The sequence below is a fragment of the Salmo salar genome, chromosome ssa12 (genome assembly GCF_905237065.1).
Source record: "Salmo salar chromosome ssa12, Ssal_v3.1, whole genome shotgun sequence".
NCBI lineage: Eukaryota > Metazoa > Chordata > Actinopteri > Salmoniformes > Salmonidae > Salmo > Salmo salar.
In genome coordinates this window covers 72,931,516-72,951,010 of record NC_059453.1, presented here as the reverse complement: position 1 = coordinate 72,951,010, position 19,495 = coordinate 72,931,516, and the positions used below count along the sequence as shown (strand labels likewise).

Below are 19,495 nucleotides of genomic sequence, written 5' to 3'. Positions count from 1 at the left end.
GGACTGTGAAAAGACCCCTGGTGGCATGTCTGGTATGTGTCAGTGCTGTGTGTGTGTGTGTGTGTTGACTATGCAAATAATTTGGAATTTCCAACACGTTTCCTATAAAAACAAGAAGTGATGCAGTCAGTCTTTCTTCAACTCTTAGCCAAAAGAGACTTGCATGCATAGTATTAATAGTAGCCCTCTGGTTACATTGAAGAGCAAGACGTGCCGCTTTGTTCTGGCACAGCTGCAGCTTAACTAGGTCTTTCTTTGCAGCACTTTACCATATGACTGGGTAAGATAAGGTAAACTAGAGCGTGCAGGACTTGCTTTGTGTGGTGTCAAAAAATCTGAGCTGTCACATGGAATGACGCTGGAAAGACGAAGCAGGTACGGGAAGTCAAACATTTATAAGGAACGGACATGGAACGAGACAGGAACAGCGTCAACAAACGAGTAATACAGACAAAAAACAATGCATCAGCAGGGAACAGAGCAGGGGAACTGACAAATATAGGGGAGGTAATAAACAGGTGATGAGTGAGTCCAGGTGAATCCAATATCGCTGATGCGCGTGACAAGGGAAGGCAGGTGTGCGTAATTGATGATGGCAGGAGTGCGTGACGCAGGGCAGCCTGGCGCCCTCAAGCGCCAGGGGGGAAGAGCGGGAGCAGACGTGACGAGCATCTCTTTATTACGGACAAACCGCCCCCATCTTTACAACTATTTAATCTATATATATGTTTTGACCATGACAGTTTAAAGTACTTGGTGTTACCTTAGATTGTAGTCTTCTCAACTTGTTCAACTGCCACACCATGCTGAATGCCCTTCTCTATAAGCGTGCTGAAAATCTGTTTACTGTGAAATAGCGTTGTATCTAGTCAAACACCATTTTTTCCCCAAAAGTTTACTAAGGGTTGGTAACAGGCTGATTGGTCGGCTGTTTGGGTTGACTTTTGCTTCCCTCCAGGCTTGAGGGCACACACTTTCCTGTTGGCTTAGACTGAAGAGATTGAAATATCGTCCGCTATCATCCTCAGTAATTTTCCACCCAAGTTGTCAGACCCAGATGGCTTGTCATTGTTGATAGACAACAATACTTTTTTCACCACTTCCATGCTCACTTTACAGAATTCAAAATTACAATGCTTGTCTTTCATAATTTTGTTAGTTATGCATGGATGTGTAGGTTCAGAATTTGTTGTTGGCATGTCATGCCTAAATTTGCTAATCTTGCAAATGAAAAAAATCATTAAAGTAGTTGGCAAAATCAGTGGGTTTTGTGATGAATGAGCCATCTGATTCAATGAATGATGTAACCAACTTCGCCTTTTTGACCAAATTTTCATTTAAGGTGCTCCAAAGCTTTTTACTATATTTTTTATATCATTTCTTTATTTCATAGTACATTTAAAAAAAAAATGTTTAAGTTTAGTCACATGATTTCTCAATTTACAGTATGTTTGCCAATTGGCCAGACTTATTTGCCATTCCTTTTGCCTCATCCCTCTCAACCATACCATTTTTGAATTCCTCATCAATCCACAGGGATTTCAGTTTAGATTTTCTTATTAGTAACTGGAAAAAGCAATTTCATAAGTCTCAAGTGCAGTGTCTGGTTGCTCCTCATTACACACCACAGACCAGCAAATATTATTTAGATCTTCAACATAGAAATCACTACAAAACTTATTGTTCTTATACACTATATTAGGCCCAGTCTTTGGAACTTTGGTTTTCCTAGATATGGCTACTATATTATGATTACTACATTTGATGGATTTGGATACTGCTTTAGAACAGTTTTCTGCAGCATTAGTAAAGATGTGATCCATACATGAGGATGATTTCATTCCTGTGCAGTTTGTAAATACACTGGTAGGTTGACTGATAATCTGAACCAGGTTGCAGGCACTGGTTACAGTTTTTAACCTTTTTCTTGAGAGGGCAGCTTGATGAAAACCAGTCAATATTTAGGTCACCCAAAAAATATACCTCTGTTGATATCAAATACATTATCAAGCATTTCACACACATTATCCAGATACTGACTGTTAGCACTCGGTGGTCTATAGCATCTCCCACAAGAATGGGCTTTATGTGAGGCATGTAAACCTGAAGCCATTTTACTTCAACAGCATTTGACATGATCCTCTATGCTCCACCACTGACATTCCTGTCTCTTCTGAAGATATTAAAACCATGTATTGCTACCACTGTATCATCGAAGTGATTTTCTGAGATGGTATGTGAATGTTCTGTTACTAGCAAGTTATCGATTTCATGAACCTTGGTTCTTAGGCTACATATGTTAATGTGGGCTATTTAACACTTTTCTGGGAGACTTGATTGTTTTTATTGCTTTACTGGGAGGCTTAGCAGAGGTAAACATGACAGTGATATTTATGTTTGAGCTGATAGTGCAGGGTGAGCTGCACTTCCTACTGGACTTCCTACCAGAGAAAACCGCCTCAGTGCTAACAGTATAACTCGGGTTCATAGGTGCATGATTACTGCAAACAATAGCTGTAGGATTGACAGAGGCATTCACAGGAGTTAAAAGGACATAAGTTAGGTTACTGACATTATGCCAACGCCCCTGGGACTAAGTACATTTGCAGCAGCACTATGACAACTCAATCCCTATCTGAGCAGGGCTTGGGTCACTGATTATCAGGAATCAAGGTAAGACCCAGATACAGACTGTCAAAGTAACAAAGTTTATTGTAGCAACAGGGGCAGGTAAAGACAGGTCAAGGCAGGCAGGGGTCGAAGATCCAGGGTGAGGCAAAGGTACAGGACGACAGGCGGACTCAGGGTCAGGGACAGGCAGAGTTCAGTAATCCAGAGGTGGAGCAAAGGTACAGGACGGCAGGCAGGCTCAGTGTCAGGCATAGAGGTCAGGCAGACGGGTACAGGGCCAGGACATGCAAAGGTCAAAATCCAGGAGGACGAGGAGAGGCTGGGAAATGATAGGAGCTGACAGGAAAAACGCTGGTTAACTTGAACGAACAAGGCGAACTGGCAACAAACAGACAGAAAACGGGTATAAATACACAGGAGATAATTGGGAAGAAGGGTGACACCTGGAGGTGGGTGGAGATAAGAACAAGGACAGGTGAAACAGATCAGGGCGTGACACTAACTCATTGTCTCAACGCAGCCTTGAAATTTGCAGACAGGGTCCAGGAGCCAAGATTATTTGGATGGACTCTGTCATTCCTGTAGAGCAGGTATTCCCAAACTGGGGTACCCGCAATGCCATCTAGGGTACGCCCAATAAAAATGTGATTCTCATTTAAAAATATATATATATATTTTTTCCTCACATTTTCAGTCATTTATATTTTCCAACGGGGCTATACAATTGGGTGAGTTTCTTGCCAAAGTAGCCTCGTTTCACTGCCAAAAATAAAATTAAAGGATGTAGTGTTAAGCAAAATAACAATGTTAAATACAGGTAGCCTAGTCAAATAATTAACATCCAATCCAATTAACCGTTACTCTCGCGGGAATTCCACTAACGGTCAGTATGTAGCCAAACGTAGCTGCTGCTCACGTTGGTACAGTTGAAGTTGAAAGTTTACATACACTTTGGTTGGAGTCATTAAAACTCGTTTTTCTACCACTCCCCAAATTTCTTGTTAAAAACCAAGTTTGGCAAGTCGGTTATGACATATACTTTGTGAATGACACAAGTAATTTTTCCAACAATTGTTTACGGACAGATTATTTCACTTAATCACAATTCCAGTGGACTGTGCCTTTAAACAGCTTGGAAAATTCCAGAAAATGATGTCATGGCTTTAGAAGATTCTTATAGGCTAATTTACATCATTTGTGTCGATTTGGAGGTGTACCTGTGGATGTATTTCAAGGCCTACCTTCAAACTCAGTGCCTCTTTGCTTGACATCACGGGAAAATCAAAAGAAATCAGCCAAGACCTCAGGAAAAAATTGTAGACCTCCCCAAGTCTCGTTCATCCTTGGGAGCAATTTCCAAACGCCTGAAGGTACCACCTTCATCTGTACAAACAATAGTACGCAAGTATAAACACCATGGGACCACGCAGCCATCATACCGCTCAAGAAGAAGACGCGTTCTGTCTCCTAGAGATTAACGTACTTTGGTGCAAAATGTGCAAATCAATCCCAGAACAACAGCAAAGGACCTTGTGAAGATGCTGGAGGAAACAGGTACAAAAGTATCTATATCCACAGTAAAACGAGTCCTATATCAACATGACCTGAAAGGCCGCTCAGCAAAGAAGCCACTGCTCCAAAACAGCCATAAAAAAAAGCCAGACTATGGTTTGCAACTGCACATGGGGACAAAGATTGTACTTTTTGAAGAAATTACCTCTGGTCTGATGAAACAAAAATAGAACTGTTTGGCCATAATGACCATTGTTATGTTTGGAGGAAAAAGGGGGAGGCTTGCAAGCCGAAGAACAGCATCCCAACCGTGAAGCACGGGGGTGGCAGCATCATGTTGTGGGGTTGCTTTGCTGCAGGAGGGACTGGTGCTCTCTCAAAATAGATGGCGTCATGAGGAAGGAACATTATGTGGATATATTGAAGCAACATCTCAAGACATCAGTTAAGAAGTTAAAGCTTGGTCGCAAATGGGTCTTCCAAATGGACAATGACCCCAAGCATACTTTCAAAGTTGTGGCAAAATGGCTTAAGGACAACAAAGTCAAGGTATTGGAGTGGCCATTACAAAGCCCTGACCTCAATCCTATAGAAAATTTGTGGGCAGAATTTAATAAGCGTGTGCTAGCGATGAAGCCTACAAACCTGACTCAGTTACACCAGCTCTGTCAGGAGGAATGGGCCTAAATTCACCTAACTTATTGTGGGAACCTTGTCGAAGGCTTCCCAAAAAGTTTGACCCAAGTTAAACAATTTAAAGGCAATGCTACCAAATACTAATTGAGTGTATGTAAACTTCTGACCCACTGGGAATGTGATGAAAGAAATAAAAGCTGAAATAAATCATTCTCTACTATTATTTTGACATTTCACATTCTTAAAATAAAGTGATGATCCTAACTGTCCTAAAACAGGGAATTTCTAATAGGATTAAATGTCAGGAATTGTGAAAAACGGAGTTTAAATGCATTTGGCTAAGGTGTATGTAAACTTCCGACTTCAACTGTATCTGTACTGATGGCGCAAAAACTATGACGGGGAGACATAGTGGAGTGGTAACGTGCGTGCAAGCAGTTGCTCCCGACGCAACTTGGGTACACTGCAGCATCTACTGAGAGGCTCTTCCTGCCAAGGGAATGCCTGACAGCTAGAAAGACGTTTGACACTACAGTGAAAGGCCCCTGAACTCTTGTGTATTTTCTGCACTATGCAATGATATGGGCAGCGACCATGTAACGCTTTTACAACATACTGTTATCAAGGGGAAAGAATTGACACATTTGTTTTAATTGAGAGACAAGCTTACAGTTCTCTTTACTGACCATAATTTTCACTTGTCTGACCGCTTGCATGATGACAGGTTTCTCACACGACTGGCCTATCTGGGTGATGTTTTTTTCCTCACCTGAATGATCTGAATCTAGGATTACAGGGACTCTCCGCAACTATATTCAATGTGCAGGACAAAATTGAGGTGATGATTAAGAAGTTGGAGCTCTTCTCTGTCTGCATTAACCTGTCTGGGAACGTCAACAGCCAGTGGAATCGCGTCGTGCGAAATACAAATACCTCATAAATGCTATAACTTCAATTTCTCAAACATATGACTATTTTACACCATTTTATAGATACACCTCTCCTGAATCGAACCACGTTGTCCGATTTCAAAAAGGCTTTACAGCAAAAGCAAAATATTAGATTATGTTAGGAGAGTACCCTGCCAAAAAAAATCCCACTGCCATTTTCAAAGCAACTAGCATGCATCACAAATACCCAAAACACAGCTAAATGCAGCACTAACCTTTGACAATCTTCATCAGATGACACTCCTAGGACATCATGTTACACAATACATGCATTTTTTGTTCGATAAAGTTCATATTTATATATAAAAACAGCATTTTACATCGGCGCGTGACGTTCAGAAAATCTTTTCCCTCAAATGCTTCCGGTGATCAGCGCTACAATTTACAAAATTACTATTCGAAACATTGTTAAAATGTAATATTGTCATTCAAAGAATTATAGATTAACATCTCGTGAATGCAACCGCATTGCCAGATTTAAAAATAACTTTACTGGGAAATCACACTTTGCAACAAACGAGGAAAAATAGGCTAGGCGATACAGGTTAGCGCCATCTTGGAACCATCTAGAATCAAATATACTATTGTAAATATTCCCTTACCTTTGATTATCTTCATCAGAAGGCACTTCCAGGAATCTCAGGTCCACAACAAATGTAGTTTTGTTCGAAAAAGTTAATAATTTATGTCCCAATAGCTCCTTCTTGTTAGCGCGTTCCGAAGGCTACTCATAATGTACTGAAGCGCGTGGGACTTGTCACGAATGTGCAAAAAATAAATATTTACGTTCGTTCAAACATGTCAAACGTTGTATAACATAAATCTTTAGGGCCTTTTTCAACCAGAGCTTCAATAATATTCAAGGCAGACGATTGCATTGTCTTACTAAATGTTTCGGAATGAGAGGGTACCCATGGGCGTCCGCGTCATAGTAGTAATGGCCCTCCCTCTATGACCAACTTTCCAAGCCTCTCTTTTGGGTCAGTTTCTACCATAGAAGACTCAAACCACTTTGTAAAGACTGTTGACATCTAGTGGAAGCCGTAGGAAGTGCTAAATGAATCCTAACTCACGGTGTGTTTCATAGGCAAAGTGTTGAAGGTGATTCCACAAATCAGATTTCCACTTCCTGCATGGAATCTTCTCAGGTTTTGGCCTGCCATATGAGTTCTGTTATCCTCACAGACACCATTCAAACAGTTTTAGAAACTTTAGGGTGTTTTCTATCCAAATCTACCAATTATATGCATATTCTAGTTACTGGGCAGGAGTAGTAACCAGATTAAATCGGGTACATTTTTTATCCGGCCGTGCAAATACTGCCCCCTATCCCCAACAGGTTTTAACAAGGACAACGCACAGGCCTTTCCATCATTGTATAATTTATTTTGTGAGCAAATGAACTCAAGCTTACGGATAATGTCAAATGTGATACAGCAAAGTGTGTTGGGTGTGCAATTATGAAGGTACTTTCCCGAAACTGATGACACAAACAACTGGATTTGTTATCCCTTTCATGTCCTGCCTCCAGTCCACTTACCAATATCTGAACAAGAGAGCCTCATGAAAATTGCAGCAAGCGGTTCTGTGAATTAAATTTAAATTAGAAGCCACTGACAGATTTCTGGATTGGGCTGCGCTCAGAGTATCCTGCCTTGGCAAATCGCGCTGTTAAGATACTGATGCCCTTTGCAACCACGTACCTATGTGAGAGTGGATTCTCGTCCCTCACCAGCATAAAAACTAAATACAGGCACAGACTGTGTGGAAAATGATTGAAGACTGAGACTCTCCAATACAAGCAAACATTGCAGAGTTATGTGCATCCTTTCAAGCACACCCTTCTCATTAACCTGTGGTGAGTTTTTCACAATTTTCAATGAACAAGTAATGTTTTATATGTAAGACGGTTAAATAAAGAGAAATTATTGATTATTATTATTTGTGTCCTGGTCCTATAAGAGGTCTTTGTCACTTCCCATGAGTCGCATTGTGGCAAACTCACTCATTCGTATGTTTAATAAATGTATCATATAGTGTGTGTGTGGCAGGCTCTCATGATTCGGGAGACCCGTTGAGGACTTGTGAGAAGTGGAATCTCGCACGTCCGCAACTCTTGGCACCCTGTTCGAACCTCCCATAATCAACAAAGCCTCATTCACGTAGAAGCCACCAGACAGGGAAACAGAACAGAGGACGAAGGCGCCTGAACCTCTGGATCCAGTGCGGCACAGCTGTTTGAAGTCTGTATCCGATCCGGGCTTCCCACCGCCAGAGGCCCCTATTGCCAAAGGCCACTGCTTTTGACTTCCACTACAAGTGACGTGCCTCCATGACTGGTTGGTAGGGTCAAGAATATGAACATCTCAGAATCCTCCTACTAACTCCATTCTCCAGGGATAGGGGGAGATCCCTTCGGGGAGGGAACCCTGCAGAGCACAACACGGCGGTGACACTTCCACCAGGCCAGAGCGGCGTCCAGCTACTGGAGTAAAAGAGAAAGGGAAATTTAGGCAAACTTGGAGTCCCCAGTAGCTTGTGTAAATTAGCTACTTGTTTGCTAGGAGTACCCACTTCACCCCTGTAGTCCTCTGTAAGCAAACAATTGTTACATTGAATGTCTGGACAGTCCACATTGTAATAGAGCTAAATAAACATAGCTCCTGCGGTGTTGAAAATGTTTGTTAGCGACGTCCATTTGAAACTACAGGCTAGCAGGGTTTCCATGTCTCTCTTCTTGACGGGGATTTACTTAGTGTTTTCTATGAGCTACAGTGGGTTTGCCCCCTGAAACAAGCACAGCCAGTGAAATGGCAAACACACAAGTGACACACACCAGTACGGCAAACAGAGAGAAAGCGGGGGACTTGCTCACTGTATGGATCTTGGCTGCACATAAACTACTGATTGCTAGTAGAGATGGATGCCTTTCAGTTATCACTCTTGATCTACTATTACCCAGCAAATAAACCCATCATAGATATAGCGCACTATAAATATTATTTACGTTTTGCTGATGGTATTTGTTGGTATGTTTGGTCATGGCCTGTCTCTCCTATGTGAGTGACAAAAGACAGCCTTGACAACCTGTTCTTCTGACTTGAAGGACATATTGCCATTCAGACCATGTGAAGGACATATTGCTATTCAGACCCCCCCTTTTTGCCCTCAGAACAGCCTCAATTCGTCGGGGCATGACCTCTACAAGGTGCCACAGGGACGTTGGCGCATGTTGACCCCAATACTTTCCACAGTTGTGTCAAGTTAGCTGGATGTCCTTTGGGTGGTGGACCATTCTTTATACACGGGAAAGTGTTGAGGGTGAAAAACCAGGCAGTGTTGCAGTTCTTGACACAAACTGGTGCGCCTAACACCTATCATACCACATTCAGAGGCACTTAAATTGTTTGTCTTGCCCATTCACCCTCTGAATGGCAATCGATGTCTCAATTGTCTCAAGGCTTAAAAATCCTTCTTTAACCTGTCTCCTCCCCTTCATCTACACTGATTGAAGTGGATTTAACAGGTAATATCAATAAAGGTTCATAGCTTACACCTGGTCAGTGTATGTCATGGAAAAAGCAGGTGTTCATAATGTTTTGTACACTCAGTGAATAGTGTGCAATATGTTTGGAACATAAAATCTCAAAATCACAGTATGAAATCGCAGAATAGCGAGAATTGTGAGATTCGCAATACTTATCGTATCGGCACCTAAGTATTGTGATAATATTGTATCGTGAAGTCCCTGGCAATTCCTTGCCGTAAAAGCTATTCTCCTCTGCTACTGAGCTTGTCTCCTATCATCATGCACATGTATAGATCCCACTGTAGGCTGCACTGGTCTGAGCTGTATGGCAGCCACATTGTACCAGCACAAGAGAGGCTGGTTAGATATGTTACCAAGGACGCTATGAGAGTATGCATTCCCTACAAACATATCAAAGAGCTTACAATTTATACACTTCCAATTACTCCTGCAAAGAATGGCTGCAGCCATAGAGCAGCAGAACAGACTAGAAACAGAACAATATCTGTCCTCACACAGGAACATTACTAATGTTTCTCTGCTCTTCAGTGGTTTACACACACACACACACACACCCTGTTCTTGGACATTAATAATGTGGTTGGCCCATTTCTCCTGCTGCTTTTTCCCTTCATACTTGGCTTTGAGCTCTGGATTCTTTGCTGAAAACATTCTGATGCTCTTCTCTGGAGAGTTAGAATATTTAACACCACACACACAACCATTTAGCTTTCCCCGCGTATGAAGCATTGGCAGAGCAATCGCTTCCAAAGAAAGTGGTACACTGAAACGATGGCCTGCAAATCTCCTCTAGTGGCATTACGGCAGTAACTTACTAGCCACTCTGGGGTGGTATCAGGCTATTGAGAGCTTACAAGATTATACCCTTAAATATCCTTATGTCCTTTAAGCTGCACAACAAGCAGGGTGTTTATTTTCACAACACACTTCCTAAACCCCCAGCAGTAATCAGGCCCAGTCCTTAAATCCAGCTCTAATCTCCTGTGCTTAACTCTCCAGACTGGTGATTCCTCTTCCTCACTGCGTCGGCCAGGGAACCGAGGGTTGGTTCTTTCCTGCATGTGCTCCTGTTCCAGACGCGCTGATGTTAACTTGACAGGACGTGGCCTATCAAAAGCCCCCCTGCCGCCGGTGACAAAGGGCAGAGAGCAGATGTGACAGGTGTTTAGCTGTGACTACTGAGGCTGGACAGAGGGTCTCAGGACAGTTAGAGGGCAGGCCAGTGACTCTAGACACAGACATTACAGGCAGACTGAGCCAGACGTAGTACCTTCCACTTCCTGTATCTCCTACAGTGCTCAGTTACCTGCCGTCCATAGTCACTCCCGCTACTTGGTTACTAATGAGGTAATTTAAAACAATTAAAATGTAGTTTCCGAAAGTTCAATCAGGAAGGCTGGTCTGAATGACTCGTCACTTTTATTAATCTAGTAGACACACATAATTCACATCGCTTCCCATCTCACTCATCAGATTATCAGGTATTTACATTGTAGTAAGCAAAAATAATCAGCATTGGACAAGTAACAAGTTAATTGTCAGTGCACGTTCAACACATTTTCACATGATATTCAAAATAACTGAAAATTCATTGGACATGCACACCCTACCAAGCAACAATATATTATGCTAATCACTAATGAGCTTATAATTAGTGGTTTACAATATTCATGGTTCTCATGTGGAAATTGAAAAGCAAAGTGGATCACGTATGGAGTCTGAGCCTGGGCTTAACAGTCAGATTCTGCTGCATTCTGGCCCCTTACAGTACCAAAGGTCTCTGTAGAAAACAAGATTAACAAACATTTTTGCAATATTTCCAAACAGTGCTCATACTACCTGTACTCCTTTAGCTTTTATATTAGATCAGTAAGGACCCAGGTGGTTGAACATTCTTCTCCCTAAAATTATTACTTGAAGTATAATGTTCACCCATAAAAGTACATCCCTTCCCTCTGAAGCTGTTTACTTAGCCTTTACCATGCCCACTGGTTGAGTGGTGTGTAGGGAGCAGCCAGATGTCGATCACCCCCCCCTGTAACTATTCCCCAGGCCGCTGCTGTAAATTACAATGTGTTATCATTCAATTTACCTGATAAAATAAGGGTTAAATAAAAAAGAAAAGAAAGATCTACAGTATACGTAGTGGGGTTACAAGCAAACCATAAGAATACATTATTTAACAAACACCTAAATATAGGCACACACAATTTTCTCCCACACACTCGAATAGACAAGCTAATGAATACACACGCTAATGCAATTCAGAGCAGCTCACATCTGACAGCAGGCTAATTTGTACACAAGCATGCCGAGCATACAACACCAGATCATTGAACCAGATATGTCTCATGGGCAGATTGCACTGAACTAAACATATCCCTGAGTGTGACATGCTGCTGCCTCGCTGCATTAAAAACTGCTATGCGTCATGGACAAGTAATAAGAAACTTAGCCCATGGAATCAAACAGCTAACAGGTCACAGATTGTACTGCATTCATTGTTAATTGCATTGGGGAGGGAATGTCAGCTTAATTATTTCACTTTGAGTTGGAAATCATTCCTTGGAAATCTATTTGCCACAGATCAGAACCCCCTAAGATGTAACCAAGGTCCAAGTGATCAAAATTATGTTCAAAATGAGACTGCTAACTTGTAACACAAAGACATGCTCTGGAACTTTGGCAACTAGTAATATTTTTTTTAAACCTCCCGCTTTGGGCTGGATGTGTCAATGTGTAGTTCATACAGTTCAAGTCGGAAGTTTACATACACCTTAGCCAAATACATTTAAACTCAGTTTCACAATTCCTGACATTTAATCCTAGTAAAAATGTCCTGTCTTAGGTCAGTTAGGATCACCACTTTATTTTCTGATTGTGAAATGTCAGAATAATAGAATGATTTATTTCAGCTTTTATTTCTTTCATCACATTCTCAGTGGGTCAGAAGTGTACATACACTCAATTAGTATTTGGTAGCATTGCCTTTAAATTGTTTAACTTGGGTCAAACTTTTTGGGTAGCCTTCCACAACCTTCCCACAACAAGTTGGGTGCATTTTGGCCCATTCCTCCTGACAGCTGGTGTAAATGAGTCAGGTTTGTAGGCCTCCTTGCACGCACACACTTTTTCAGTTCTGCCCACACATTTTCTATAGGATTGAGGTCAGGGCTTTGTGATGGCCACTCCAATACCTTGACTTTGTTGTCCTTAAGCCATTTTGCCACAACTTTGAAAGTATGCTTGGGGTCATTGTCCATTTGGAAGGCCCATTTGCAACCAAGCTTTATCTTCCTGACTGATGTCTTGAGATGTTGCTTCAACATATCCACATAATGTTCCTTCCTCATGACGCCATCTATTTTGTGAAGTGTACCAGTCCCTCCTGCAGCAAAGCACCCCCACAACATGATGCTGTCATCCCCATGCTTCACGGTTGAGATGGTGTTCTTCGGCTTGCAAGCATCCCCCTTTTTCCTCCAAACATAACGATGGTCATTATGACCAAACAGTTCTATTTGTTTCATCAGAGGACATTTCTCCAAAAAGTACAATCTTTGTCCCCATGTGCAGTTGCAAACCATAGTCTGGCTTTTTATGGCTGTTTTGCAGCAGTGGCTTCTTCTTTGCTGAGCGGCCTTTCAACTTATGTCGATATAGGACTTGTTTTACTGTAGATAGATACTTTGTACCTGCTTCCTCCAGCATCTTCACAAGGTCCTTTGCTGTTTTTCTGGGATTGATTTGCATTTTTCGCACCAAAGTACGTTAATCTCTAGGAGACAGAACGAGTCTCCTTCCAGAGCGGTATGACGGCTGTTTGGTCCCATGGTGTTTATACTTGCGTACTATTGTTTGTACAGATGAATGTGGTATCTTCTGGCATTTGGAAATTGCTCCCAAGGATGAACCAGACTTGTGGAGGTCTACAATTTTTTTTCTGAGGTCTTGGCTGATTTCTTTTGATTTTCCCATGATGTCAAGCAAAGAGGCACTGAGTTTGAAGGTAGGCCTTGAAATAAATCCACAGGTACACCTCCAATTGACTCAAATGATGTCAATTAGCCTATCAGAAGCTTCAAAGCCATGACATCATTTTCTGGAATTTTTCAAGCTGTTTAAAGGCACAGTCAACTTAGTGTATGTGAACTTCTAACCCACTGGAATTGTGATACAGTGAATTATAAGTGAAATAATCTGTCTGTAAACTATTGTTGGAAAAATTACTTATGTCATGCATAAAGTAGATGTCCTAACCAACTTGCCAAAACTATAGTTTGTTAACAAGAAATTTGTGGAGTGGTTGAAAAATGAGTTAATGATTCCAACCTAAGGGTATGTAAACTTCCAACTTCAACTGTACATGCATAATCTATGGGCAGAATTACTGTCATACCTAAAACATCTTGGGATGTGGCTCAGGGATGTGGCTCAGTTGGTAGAGCATGGTGTTTGCAAAGCCAGGGTTGTGGGTTCAATTCCCACGGGGGACAAGTACGGGGAAAAATGTATGAAATGTATGCATTTACTACTATAAGTCGCTCTGGATAAGAGCGTCTGCTAAATGACTAAAATGTTAATGTAAAAAATGGATAGGCGTCCCGCTAGCGGGACAACATCCTGTGAAATTGGAGGCGCACAATTAATATAAATAATCGTAATAAACTTTCCTGAACATACAACTGTCTAATCATTTAAAAGCTTAAATTCTTGTTAATCTAACTGTTGTTCGATTTCAAAAAGGCTTTACGGGGAAAGCATACCATGCGATTGTCTGAGGACGGCGCCCCACGTCAACATATTTTTCAACCAGTACAGGCTTCATAAAAATCACAAATAGCAATTAAATAAGTCACTTAATTTTGAAGATCTTACGCTGTTTGTAATCCTAAGGGTCCCAGCTACAACATGAATGGTCGTTTTGTTAGATAAAATCCTTCTTTATATCCCAAACAGTCAGTTTAGTTGGCGCCATCGATTTCAGTAATCCACTCGTTCAACATGCAGACAAAACAGTCCAAAAAGCTACTGCTAAACTTCGTCCAAACAAGTCAAACGACGTTTCTATTTTATCCTCAGGTACTCTAAAATGTAAATAAACTTTAAAATTTCATACCGGAAAGTAGTATGTTCAATATGAAAGGAAAATGTGTAAGAGCACACCCTCGCACGCCGAAAGACAAATTGTTCAGGTGGTCTCCTAACCAAAACTCAAAATACTTTTTTGTTTTTCAAAAAAAAGCCTGAAACCTTGAATAAAGACCGTTTACATCAAGTGGAAGCCATAGGAATTGCAATCTGGCAGACAGATTTACATAGAAACAATTAGGTATCCATAATAATAGCCTGGGACCTCAAAAAAACAAAAATCCGGTTGGATTTTCGCCTGCCATATCAATTCTGTTATAGTCTCAGACATTATTTTAACAGTTTTAGAAACTTCAACGTGTATTCTATCCACTGCTACCAATTATATGCATATCCTGGCTTCTGGGCCTGAGTAACAGGCAGTTTACTTTGGGCACGTCAGTCGGCGGGAATTCAGGAAACTAGACCCTATCCCTACCATGAAATCCCTAGTTTGAAACTGTTTACTGGGCCAGCCCCCTAGCAATTAGAGTTCCATCCAATTAGCTTTACCCCTCGCAATTTGAGTTACAGCTAGCAAGATGTACACACAGCAGAGCGAGAGAAAGAACAATGATGTGGTGCACATATCTGCACATACTGTATGTGACGTAGTATGCAATTTCCGGGGACCACTTTAGGCTCTTGAGCGCTACTTTCAGAACTACTTGCTAAAAAGTATACAAAACAGAATCTCTTTAAAGGAATAAACACTTTAAAGTCCACAAATGCACCTTTAGCTTCACAAAATGACATTACCAGATAATACCAACATTATTGGTTTCCTTACAGTATGTTTGGTAGCCTATATCAGATAGTGTTTGTTTTTACCACCACTGATCAATAATTCTTAATGGTATCATTAATCCTCATTAGGGACACTTAATTTAGACTACCATCCATTTATAAAGAGGGATGACTTCCAATTAGGATAAATTGGCTTCCAGGTCCCCACATGGACTGAATTGAACCAGCACCATGTTGTCATCGATAGAGAAGTAAACAGATTGATTTTGCGTTCAAGCACTTCAGGAGAGAAAGCCCTCATGAGAGTGTAACACAAATCACGTTATTCTCCACACACTGAGACTGCTACCGAGCCAAGCTCACTATGCAAATGGACAACATCACTCACACACTCTACAATTGCTGCTTTCAGCAGTAGCAGTGTGTGTGTGCACAGACGGCATAGGCTACACAGATTCCAAAATACATAAGAGATGCAGCTCTTTTTACTAACATAAAACCCATACAAACCAATTCTGTACAAAGTCGTGCAACAATCGCAGCCATGCCCCAGATCTATTCAGGGAGGTATATGGGAACACAGATTTGAGTGGAGCAATGTAACAGCATGGGAAAAGGGACCAGAGAAAAGCAGACAACTTCAAAGTAGCAGTGTGAGCCGGTAGCTCAAAGAGAACTGATCTTACGCGACGTGAAATCTACAGTAGGATCTCAACATTCAGAAGCGGCTCGATATAAGCTCTTTAACACAAGGTTACATATCATATTTCTCTATAAAACTTTTCAGAGATTTATCTGAAAACTATTTCAGCTGACATTGGTTGGAAAAAAGGTGTTTGTGGTTTGAGCGTGTACATTCGTGCCATTTGGCCTACATTTACTATGTTTGAGTGCTGATGTATCTGTCCATCATATGGTGTTACAACACCCATGACAATTCCCCTTAGACTGTAGCCTATGTGACAGAGCCATCATCTCTACTATCGCCCATGACCTAGCCCTTCCCTGGAGTCCATGTGAACGTCTGCACCAGAATGTCAGTTCCATTTCCCCTGTCCTCCCACAGGTATGGATACAGGAGTGTACATGTCCTGGCCCATGACACACCTCCAATCTGGAAAGACAGACTTATAACAGAAACTAGACACAGTTAGAGCCTCCCTCCCACTAAATCAACAGACGGACGAGCATAGCCAGTTCTCCTCAGCCCTTTGAATCTGTCCAGCTCTTCAGTACACAATGGCCTATTTATCTAGCCATCGCTTTATCCTCTAGCTCTCTGGACCCTGCCATCAGCCGGCCCTCCCCCCCTCCCAACACACAGGCACACACAAATGCACGAATGTACACGTAAAACACAATGTTCTATTCAATTCCATCAGTGTGCTCACAACAGAAGAGGGAAGAAGAAAGAGTTCTTTTTTTACAGGCAACGCTTGAATGATCAACCTTATGACTCAAGGGTTTGTGGTTAAGAGAGACACATACCTTGGCACGTTCCCCCAGGGCCTAAACAGGAGGAGGAAATAAATGTGTGGCACAGGGAAGAAAACAGACTGGAGAAAGAGAGTGAGAGAAAGGAGGAAAGGAGAGAAAGGGAGAAGGAAAAATGGAGATAGGGGGCACTTGGCGCGGAATTGCTTCACTGCCTCTGCGGCCTGCCACCTCGCATCACGGAGCAGGGGCTGACAGATGAATGCAGGAGTGGCCCAATAATAGAAACCGTTTGGCCAGGAATAAACCCCTGGATTGGAAAGGAGCACATACACATCTAGGAAGAGCACTGGGGATGGGAGGAACAGAGGACAGTCCTTCACATTCCTAAGAGCCCATACACTATACAATGGCACAAGGTTTACATGATCTCCCCTCCTCTTCCTCTCCCCTCAGTGTCCTGCCACAATGGGTCCATGGATGCTCACAGAGCAGCGCTAACACCATGTGACCTGTTTTCTCATCTGCTCGCTATTCCCTTTCTTTACGCTATCCCTCTGCCGTCATTCACCTCTGAAATGTCACCAGAAGATAGAATTTGGTCAAGACTACTATGTGCCATTGTCTCAAGGTTGATATGCGGCTAGCTGGCCACTTGCACACACAACGTTCTGCCATGAGGAAGAGAATCTGAATAGAGAGTGTGGTGTGTGGGGGGGTTTTCAGGCTGAGCTAATGTACACTACCGTTCAAAAGTTTGGGGTCACTTAGAAATGTCCTTGTTTTTGAAAGAAAAGCCAATTTTTTTCTTTGCAGAGCTGCAAAGAAAAAGCCATATCTCAGACTGGCCAATAAAAATAAAAGATTAAGATAGGCAAAAGAACACTGAACAGAGGAACTCTGCCTAGAAGGCCAGCATCCCGGAGTCACCTCTTCACTGTTGACGTTGAGACGTGTTTTGCGGGTACTATTTAATGAAGCTGCCAGTTTAGGACTTGTGAGGTGTCTGTTATCTCAAACTAGACTCTAATGTACTTGTCCTCTCGCTCAGTTGTGCACCAGAGTCTCCCACTCCTCTTTCTATTCTGGTTGGAGACAGTTTGCGCTGTTCTGTGAAAGGAGTAGTACACAGCATTGTGCCAGATCTTCAGTTTTTTGGCAATTTCTTGCATGGAATAGCCTTCATTTCTCAGAACAAGAATAGACTGACAAGTTTCAGAAGAAAGTTATTTGTTTCTGGCCATTTTGAGCCTGTAATCAAACCCACAAATGCTGATGCTCCAGATACTCAACTAGTCTAAAGAAGGCCAGTTTTATTGCTTCTTTAATCAGGACCATAGTTTTCAGCTGTGCTAACATAATTGCAAAATAGTTTTCTAATGATCAATTCACCTTTAAAAATTATTAACTTGGATTAGCTAACACAACGTGCCATTGGAACACAGGAGTGATGGTTGCTGATAATGGGCCTCTGTTCGCCTATGTAGATATTCCCTTAAATCAGCCATTTCCAGCTACAATAGTCATTTACAACATTAACAATGTCTACACTGGGCCTCCCGGGTGGCGCCGTGGTCTAAGGCACTGCATCGCAGTGCTAGCTGTGCCACCAGAGATTCTGGGTTGGCCCAGCGTCGTCCGGGTTAGGGAGGTTTTGGCCAGCAGGTATATCCTTGTCTCATCGCACGCTAGTGACTCCTGTGTCGGGCCGGGCACAGCGCATGCTGACCAGGTCGCCAGGTGTACGATGTTTCCTCCGACACATTGGTGTGGCTGGCTTCCGGGTTGGATGTGTATTATGTCAAGAAGCAGTGCGGCTAGTTTGGGTTGTGTTTCGGAGGACGCATGGCTCTTGACCTTCGCCTCTCGAGTCTGTACAGGAGTTGCAGTGATGACACAAGACTAACTACTACCAATTGGACACTACGAAATTGGGGAGAAAAAAGGGGTAAAAAACGGAAAAAATTCTACACTGTATTTATGATCGATTTGATACTATTTTAAATGGACAAAAAAAATTTGTCAAAATTCTTTCAAAAAGAAGGACATTTCTAACTGACCCCAAACTTTTGGACGGTAGAGTACATTCAACTCAGGTAGGGTACAATAAGGCTGCTGGGATGTCTCCCGTGTTCAATAAAACTCTATTATAGTCAGAGTAAAATGAGTGATAGGAGAAAAAAAGTTCATCCGGCTTTATCACTCCTCCAATGCGTTTTCAGTTCAGACAAAGACATCCATGACACACTGTGAAATTCAGTCCAGGAATATGACAAAAACATAAGCATTACAGAAAAAAATAGACCTCTCTACTCATAACAAGCACCGACAGTATGTTTTGGGAACATTTTATGTTCATAATTGTCATAGAGTGCCACATTACAACAGGGAGAATATTATGGGAAAGCAGCTGTGGATGGATTAGGTATAGACAGGGCATAAGAGTTCAGATGAGGCTAGAGAATGTTTTCTATCAGGCTGGGTGGATGTGAATACCAGTGTGTTTAATCATAAGCTTAGGAAACAGGATCGGCAACTCAAGCGGTGCACTGTGCATGCCCATCGCTGGCTGCCTAGCAGGGAGGGGGTGTTTAAACTCAGGTGACAAACAAACTGAGCAAAACATTTGTTCTGTTTCATACCTGTCTGGTGTTCAACCACGCTCTGGAATGCAATCATAACTATTAGGGCTGGGAATTGCCATGGACCTCACATTATCACGACACGCAGGTGCCGATACGATATGTATTTCGATTCTATGCACAGCGATTCAATACTGTCATTTTATTTGAATTCGATGCTCATCATATGTCTGCTGCAATGGGATAAGAGAGCCATGAGAAAATTCGTTTTGATCAGTCATGGAAATCAAAGTGCTGAAAACAAATTGGCTCCCTATTTAAAA

General features: G+C 42.0%; 1 protein-coding gene across 5 annotated transcripts in view; it reads left to right on the top strand.

The window, feature by feature from the left end:
* The window catches only part of LOC106565872 (membrane-associated guanylate kinase, WW and PDZ domain-containing protein 3), a 192,737-nt gene that overhangs the window by 33,674 nt on the left and 139,568 nt on the right, over nt 1–19,495 (top strand). The window lies entirely within an intron of this gene.